Below are 9,480 nucleotides of genomic sequence, written 5' to 3'. Positions count from 1 at the left end.
TTAAAATTGACCATAAAGTTTATAAATTTATAGACATAAGCCTATCTTAAAGTTTAAGGTATAGGCCTATCTTAAGGTAAAAGCTATCTTATATTTTGTTTATGTGTGCTACAAAAAGACGAGGTCACAGTTGTCGATATACTGCTAGAAAGCCGCAGGCAAAGTTTATCCTTAGCTATAATGTAAATTTTTGTCAGCTCAGGGGATCAAGCTTTTGTTTTTCCTGCTGCTGTTAGTGAAAGATATGAACCTGAGAGAGATAAGAAGCTGCCATTCGCCTCTTAGAGAGAGAGAGAGAGAGAGAGAGAGAGAGTGGCAGCACCATCAGATAACTTATCAGGGCTGACCTGTATTTCAAGTACTGTGATTGCTTCATGTGAGAAAGTGAACAAATTATTTAAATACCATGCAAAATCTCAGATTCTGCTAATTTTAAAGTAATTTATGTAAATATGGAAAGTTAAATTGTTATGCTGCAAAACACTTAAAGGGACTGAAAATTCAGTAATACATTATACGTCACTTGTCACAAGCTGTTTTCAGTTTCTTTATTCAGAGTTTTTGAAGAATTTTGGTAAAGGGTGGCCATTGACTTTCCATATTTGTTTTCCTACTATGCATGTAAATGGTTACCAGTTTCTAATATTTTTTACAGAAAAAAACATAAGCTGATAAACGTTTGAAACCACTTGAGGGTGAGTAAATAGTTTAAATTTTTGGTTGAACTATCCCTTTAAACAGAGGGCTTTTGCAGATCGACACTGTGTTACTAGTAAAAAAAATCCTGGCTTACATACAAGTTTTTCTTGTTGTCCCAACACAAATCATTTAAGTTAACTTAATCATTTTTAAAAATATATAAATTGAAGTAGATTGAATATTAAATAATTAAGGTGTCAAAAAAACAATTTAAGAATTGTGTTATTTCAATTCATTTTCAAGAGTTCACACTTAGATATTGCTTGATGCTATTAGCAGGTTTGACATGCTGCAGGAGAGCCCTGAGCCTGGTCAGTAAGCATAAGAGGGGTCCAAGATCAGATCTGGCAAGCTCCCCTGGTAAAAGGAGGAGATGGGGTGGAAGAAGGGACTCTTTCAAAATGAAGATAAGGCAATAGGATGAAATCGGTCTATTTATAGGCTTTGATAAATCTGATTGGATTATTGCTGATTATGGATGAGAAACCAGCCATGATCATATCACATGCTCCTCTCGAAATTAGTTTGAAAACTTCACTTAAATAAGTAGTTTGAACAAGCAGCAAAATCAAGTTTTTTTACTTTAAGGTGAACATACATTTTTCATAAAAAGAAAAATGATGTAATGAAAAGGTTTGAATTTTAAATGTTTCTCATGTAACAATTATCTAAATAAAGAGTGTGATGCAAGATAAGTGGATAAGTATAAGAATATAAGATGCAATTAAATTTTGGTTCCTAAAACAGTAAAATGTTCCTAAAATAACCAAAATAACCAACTAGTATGCTACAACAAAATAGTTTAGTTCAATGGTTACACAAAGAAACTTTGTACAATTTCGTATTAAAAAAAAAAAAAATTCTTTAAAAGTTCCATGCAATTAACATACCGAAAAAAAAAATGCCATAATGTTTTTTCACAGTGGGAATTAAAAAAATAAAATTTTTACATTATTGGAAATGCACAGTGAGAGTATAATTGTATTTTGGTTGAACTATAATAATACATTTTATTTATTTTATTTATAATGCACTTTTCTAAGACCCAAAGCGCTACAACAGAGAAATCAAACATGCAATAAAATACAAGTATACATTAAAAAATAAAATAAACACAGAATAATCAGGAATCTAAAAATGCAGTCTTAAAAAGGATGAGTTTTAGAATCTTCTTAAAACTAGCTAGTGTGGAAGCATTTCTTATACAGAGTAAGGGAGAGCATTCCATAACCAAGGTGCAGCAACAGAGAAAGCTCTCTCTCCCATTGATTTTAGTCTACAAGGTGGTTGTTGAAGGGTGAGAGGATCAGCAGACCGCAGGAAGCGAGAAGGTGTATACTGAGAGACAATGTCACAGATATAGGAAGGAGCGGTATCATGTAGAGCTTTATATGCAAGTGTGACTGTTTTAAAAAGGATACGGGACTGAACTGGGAGCCAATGCAAGCTATAAAGCACACCAGTAATGTGCTGACGTCCCTTTGATGCACCTATTTGGAACCTTATGAATATATAATGTACTATTTTGTTTTTATCTGAACTGGTCTGTGAATGTTAAGACTAAAGAAACGTATAATGGTAATATGCAGTTGTAGCACATGTTCCTTGTACTTATAATTAATGCACGTAATTAAATGCAGCTAACCGTAAACCTATTCACCCTAGCCAGCCTATTGACAGTGGTGGCTCTTCTTATTAAAAAATTGACATTTTTCCAGGTATTAGTCTAATTTTCTATTAAATTATGAGGTTCAAATACTGCATTTTAATGACATTTTAAGCACTACTCTTTGCTGGATTAACTTGTCAGATGGTGATCGTTATCACACTTTTTAAAGCAACAAAAATATTTCCTTTAATTTGTCAAAGTGCTTTTAGCAAAGGATTTATTTACGATTGTGTTTTTAAATGGTAAAATATTAAATAATGTTACGAGATTAGAATTTTAAATTAAAATAATAGAATAGAGAAATATGAAAATACTTATTTTTAAAATACAAATTTATAATCATGCATCACTGTCTTAAAAAATAAAGAATTAGGAATCTGTTAAAACTTGTTTTAAATCAAAAACTGTAGCCTATGAGTATATAATAAACTCATTTCCTCAGTCAGAATTTATCCATTTGAATAATTAAAAATAAAATTTGTATTAAAGCCTTCTTAAATTTATGATGACATGCTGTCAATAATGGGACAAATGGGCTCATGTAAGGGCCAAATTCTGGACTTTGTCAGTGGGGAGGACCACCCAAAATTTACTTTCCATATTTGTTTTCCTAATATGGATGTAAATGGTTACCAGTTTCTAATATTATTTTACAGAAAAAAACATAAAACTGATCAAATAAACCACTTGAGGGTGAGTAAATAGTGAGTACATTTTCATTTTTGTGTGAACTATCCCTTTAAACTGAAGGCTTTTGAAAAAGGACATGGTGTCACTCATAAAACAATCTATATTTTTTTAATGACAGGTCCTTGAAGATACATATTAATATCTAAAAAAGTACAAATGTGTACCAAACTGTACATTAGGGTACAGAAATTAACCCTAAATGGTACAAAAGTGAACCCTAAAGATATCAATGTCCACCCCATCGACAGATTTTGTTGCTTTATATCTGAGTGTGTATATTACTAATTAATATTGAAATGAATAGCACTATAAGGAGGACACCTCAAAACAAAGTTTATATTTAAAAGCGAAGTTACCAATCAAATATCATGTTATATATGCATTACCTTATAGGAAACACACAAGATACTACACTGATTTAAGATAAGATTGCTCTATTAACTCTAAGTTCTAGTGTTCAGCATATGGTAAACCAACCTGTCACTGATGCCCTCACAACCCCTAGCAGATCTGGAGGAGTAGAAGTTCTCCACCTGCAGCAAGCCCTGCATCTCCGTCTCTCCACCCCACGCTCAAGATGTTTGCATTCTTTGCCCGTCAGCGAGGGGAGCTTACCTGCGTGTTAACTGTCAGCTTTGTAATTATGGGATTTGAAGCTCCCAGCATGAAGTTTGTTGGCCTGAGGACAGACAGACGGACGGAGAGAGAGAAAAAGAAGAAGCATATGACACAAGAGCCTCCTGGGGAATGGTTTGCTGCTTCAGTCAGCTAATGCCATATCAAAGGAGATGCATTAGAGAGCTGCAAACCCAACAAACATGACAACACTGGAACTTTATATTGTTGCAATAACTGATCTGAAATACTGAATCAGTCAAGCACAGTTACAACACATCTCAGATTGTGCGCTTTCTGTGATAGCAATCTGCATTTTTTGGAATAAAATCACTGATGACTTTGTCCTGCAAGCAATTTCATAACAACCCAAGCTAACAAACAATGTGTTCTTGAACTCTGAACTTTACAAATGTCTAATTTTGAGAACGTTTATAAAAGTCTTGTTTCCACTAATGTGAATTAATGGCAAACATTAATTTTCCTTTGGCTCAGTCCCTTTATTCATTAGAGGTTGCGACAGTGGAATGAACCGCCAACTTATCTAGCATATGTTATACACAGTGGATGCGCTTCCAGGTGCAACCCTGTACTGGGAAACATCCATACACACTCATTCACACATACACTACGACCAGTTTAGTTTATTCAATTCACCTATAGCGCTTGTCTTTAGCCACAGTGTCAACTATTTTCTATAGGAGGCTGTACAATATTATATTTGTTCATATATATTATATTAGTCAGTATTGAAGCCAAACTTTGAGCTAATCTAACAAAAAACTTTAGATAATGGTCCACAAATTAGTAGCCCAAATTTATGTTAGGGAAAAATATTCAATTTTGGACTAAGCCAAAAAGAAAATGAGTGAATGAACAAATCACTGATGTCTTTGTCTTGCAAGCTATTTCATGACAACCCAAGCTAACAAAAAAAAAGTTTTCTTGGACCCTAAACTTTAAAAATGTCTCTTTTTGAGAATGTTTATAAAAGTCTGCACAAAGGTGAATTAATGCCAAACATTACTTGTGAATGTTTACTGAATATTCTGCAAACAAATAACAGCATTTTCTATTTGAATGTAAAGTGAATTTTATAACATTTTGAAACAAATAGTAACATTTTAAAAGACGAGCATTTAACTGAAAAAAAAACTTCCAGGACCTTGCTCTGATGTTCTGAGAGCTTTATAATTTAACTAATGTTCTATAAATGCTACTACAAGATATGTTCTAAGAACCAGCTTAAGTGAGTTCTAAGAAGATTCTACAGATGCTCTCATTAAATTATAAAAACACTTCTTTTGAATATCCTTATTTAGGTCACACTTTACAATAAGGTTCATTAGTTAATGCATTTACTAACATGAACTAATCATGAACAACACATGTACAGCATTTATTATTTATTCTTTTTATATTAATCTTTAATTGTGCAAATGTAAAATGATGAATCCCGTTTTAACAATTTTAAAACAATTTGGGAATGGACTTTTGTATATTAACTATACATTTTTAAATGAGCAGATAATATTTAAAATATTGTAGATGACCATCAATCAAAAACACTTAAGATGACAAATATTCAGTAAACTAATACTATTTACCTTTGATGATGCTCCTTTTAAATTTTGAAAACCTTATTTTTGAATATTTTTGAAATGTTTAAGGTTCAAGATTTATAAATAATAAAAAATGTTAAATTAAAAATAAAAAAATGTTTTTGGTCTTGGTTACATGAATATAAAATGCAACATTTATGGCATTTGCAAACCTACTACATTTGTTACTTTTGCATGAAACGAATATAAACCAAGTTAGATGAACATTTTGGTACTAACATTCTGAAACATTACATTGAACTAATGATATTAAAACATTACTAGAAGAACATTTGTTAATAGGTTTTAGAGCCTAAAATATGTTCCAAGAACAAGCTAAATTAAGTTTTATTCACTTTTATTCATCAGGGGTCACCACAGCTTAATGAATCGTCAACTTATCCAGCATATGTTTCAAACATTTGGATGCCCTTCTAGTGGAAAACACCCACACACTCTCACACACATACACTAAGGCCAATTTAGTTCATCCAATTCACCTATATGCATGTCTTTTCACTGTGGGGGAAACGGAGCCCCTGGAGGAACATGCAAACTCCACACAGAAATGCCAACTGGCCTCGAACCAACAACCTTCTTGCTTTGAGGCGGCATAGCTAACAACTGAACCACTGTGTCAGCTAAAAGGGAAACTTCCATTTTATCATTTAACAAATATTATGGGAATGTTGTATGTTCACTGTCCATTCCTAAATGAGCAGATAATACTTCAAATATGGAAGACGAACAAAAAACAAAAACACTTAAGATAACAAATATTGAGTGTAGACTACTATTTATCTAAAGTTTGATTCATTTTGCTGGATAAATCTTTATTTAGAACTTTGTGAAAACCTTATATAGTGTTACGATATTCTAAAACCATTTTGATGATGTTTCTAATGATTTTGAAAATGTTATTTTTTGCTTCTTGTATTGTAAAAATATTTCGAACTTCAAGTTTCAAATCTGAAATAAAATGTGTTTTTGCTTGGTTATGTGAATCAACATTTAATTTAATGTATTATTTATACAAAATTCTATACACATATATAATGTTAGATAAACATTTTAGCACTAACATTCTGAACCACTGCATTAAATTAATGTTCTAAAAGCATTACTAGAAGAACATTCTTTCATAAGTTTTAGAGAACTTAAAATATGTTCCAAGAACAAGCTAAATTAAGTTTTAAAAAACATTTTTGTTATGTTTCAATAAGGTTATGAAAATGTAACCTCTGCATATGCAGTCATGCAAAACAACCATTTTTTAAGCTGTGTTTTGTTTGAATGCAAAAATAACCTTTATTACTTGAAGTGGGTTAATATGGGAACATTGCTTTAGAATTTCATCTGAAACATGTATGATGTCAAAAACAATAGATTTTGGTGCTCCATATTATTGAGCTGTCTTAATAAGGTTTTTAGAAAAACATTATTAGCTGTAAACTTTCCGAGAAGATTAACCAAAAACCTATTTCTATGGGTAATTATCATAACACCCCAAGCATACAATTAAACCATATTTTGATTATTTAAGTGCATTCTTTCCAAATTATGTCAATTTGGGATTCTTCTCTACATACACATTCTCACATTTTTTACTGATATACTGAATATAGGTCGCAATATAGGTCAAAGGTGTTGGTTGTGACTGGGACATTTGTTGAAGTTACACTGTAAAAAATGCTGGGTTCCACAAATCCACAATGGATTTTTGTTGAGAGAACATTAAGGAAAATAAAATAAACAAAAAATAAAAATAAACTTTACGACGCAAAACAACATTATGTATGCATATTAATACAGCTGTTCTGGTCAGTTAAATGAGTTGACTGTTGAAATTAGAATTTTAACCCAACTGGTTGAGTTATTAAATAAATAACCAAATAAAGGCAAAGAAAAACTCAACAAAGCACCAAATATTTCCCAGAGATGGCTTGTGGCTGGAAGGGCATCCGCTGCATAAAAACGTGCTGGATAAGTTGGCGGTTCATTCCGCTGTGGCGCCCCCGGATTAATAAAGGGACTAAGCCGAAAAGAAAATGAATGAATGAATGAAAGCACCAAATATTTAACCCAACTGGTTAAGTTATTATTAAATCTAATTTAGGGTAAAAATACCCAACAAAGCACCAAATATGCTCAACCATTGGGTTAAATGAATAACTCAATTTTTTTTTAAAGTGTTCATTCATTAATTTTCCTTCAGCTTAGCCCCTTTATTCATCAGGGGTAACCACAGCAGAATGAACCGCCAACTTAGCATATGTTTTACACAGCGGCTGCCGTTCCAGCCACAACCCAGTAGTGGGAAATATTCTCACACACACACTCACTCATACACTACAGCCAATTTAGTTTATTTTATTTACCTATAGTGCATGTCTTTGGACTTGTGGGGAAGCACCCAGAGGAAACCCATGTGAACACGAAGAGAACATGCAAACTCCACACAGTAATGCCAACTGACCCGAGACTCGAACCAGCAACCTCCTTGCTGCGAGGCGACAGTGCTAAACACTCAGCCACCCTGTCGCTCCTATCCTAATCTTAAAATAAAAAAAAAATAAAAAACATACTTTGTTAACAAACTTTCTCATTACTTTCCTTAAAAAGTAACTAAATAAAACATTTAGTTACCTTAGATTGTAATATTACTTTTAAAAGTAACCTTCCCTTAAAAGTAACATTGACAGTAACATTGTAACATTAAATGTGTGACTTTATAACAACAACAATAGCAACAATGTAAAATGCAGAATTAATCCATAAAATAATGATTAAATGTTACATAATGATCAGCTCTATTCTTAGGAACTCTTTCCAAAACAAACAAAGTAACTCTACCTTACACTGGTAGTAACATTGTAACATTATACGTTTGTAGTAACAACAAAAAACATTGAAAATGCAACGATACAATGTCCATAAACTGTTCCAAATCTGAAATAATGACTGAATGTTACACAATGATCAGCTCCATTCCTAAAAACTCTTTCCAAATACAAACAAATGCAATAACATACACAAGCATTCAAAAGGCTGAATTTGAGAAGTCTTCCTCGACTTCAAAAACATGCGCGGACCATGACGGAGAGTCGGCAGCTCATAGCAAACATGTACACAGAGGCACATTCCAGCTTGGGACCTTCTCGTGTTGTTCACGTGTTACATTAGCCTCAGCGCTCCGGGTCACCGCACCTACGCTGACTGACAGCCTTTTCTAAACCCCATGTCGCCTATTTTGTTTTCTGTTGCCAGTTTCATCAATTGCGTTTGATGGACTCGACTGAAAGACCACCATGTTTTCCCCCCAGCCTGCATTCTGAGTTTTGCGGATCTGAGATGTTTCTGTTACTGAGAGCGAAAGGGAGCTGCTATAGGTGGAGCTCGGCAAAGTAGGCCAGGTTAAATATCATGAGTCACTCTTTGAAAAAAAGAAAAAGAGGGAAGAAAGAAAGAGGGGAGGAAACATGTTGCAGGAGACACCGCTTAAAGATCCCGAGTGAGCATGTTATGAGGGTAAGAGATACGCTTTCATTGGAGAAATAGACTAAAAAATTCCACCAACACTTTTTCATCTGAGAGTATTCAATCTCGCCTTTTTTTTGCTACTGAAGCAAGAGTGCAAGCACAAATTCAGAATGTTTTTTCTTCAACTACAATTTCAAATCTCCCTTTCATTAACAAAATCATTGAAAAATTCAATTCATGTTTATTTCTATAGCGCTTTTACAATGTAGATTGTGTCAAAACAGCTTCACATAGAAAACTATATTGAATTGAAACAGTGTCAGTTCAGTTTTCAGTGCTGAAGTTCAGTTTAGTTCAGTTCAATGTGTTTTAATATTTACTGCCGAGAGTCCAAACACTGAAGAGCAAATCCATCGATACACAGCTCTACAAGTCCTGAACTATACAAACCAGTGGTGACAGCGGCGAGGAAAAAAACTTTACCAGCTGACAAAAGTGAAGGATTAAAAACCTGGAGAGAAACCAGGCTTATTTGGGCACGACCATTTCTTCACTAGCTAAACGTCTTGTGCAGAGCTGCAGTCTAGGCGCCAAAGACTGGAGAACGCTGGACGTCAGCAAAGACTCGTCTCTCCCTGGAGTCTCACAGGAATCAGACGCATGCTCTCTACTCCTCCATGACCACCACAAAAGCTGCTAAGGCCTGGTCCGGGATTGTGGAAACCT

At 33.6% G+C, this 9,480-nt stretch overlaps 1 long non-coding RNA gene across 1 annotated transcript; it reads right to left on the bottom strand.

Moving 5' to 3' along the window:
• Nucleotides 1-3,171: 3,171 nt before the first annotated feature.
• On the bottom strand, nt 3,172-8,638 carry LOC137487340 (uncharacterized). The gene is made up of 3 exons (XR_011009978.2): nt 8,307-8,638; nt 7,653-7,829; nt 3,172-3,737 (listed from the first exon to the last, which is right to left on the bottom strand). It is a non-coding gene; the product is annotated as an uncharacterized lncRNA (long non-coding RNA).
• Between the last annotated feature and the right edge of the window lie 842 nt (nt 8,639-9,480).

The sequence above is a fragment of the Danio rerio genome, chromosome 13 (assembly GCF_049306965.1).
Source record: "Danio rerio strain Tuebingen ecotype United States chromosome 13, GRCz12tu, whole genome shotgun sequence".
In the NCBI taxonomy this organism is placed as follows: Eukaryota; Metazoa; Chordata; class Actinopteri; order Cypriniformes; family Danionidae; genus Danio; species Danio rerio.
Note: the sequence above shows the minus strand (reverse complement) of the source record. Positions and strands in the feature narration are given on the sequence as shown.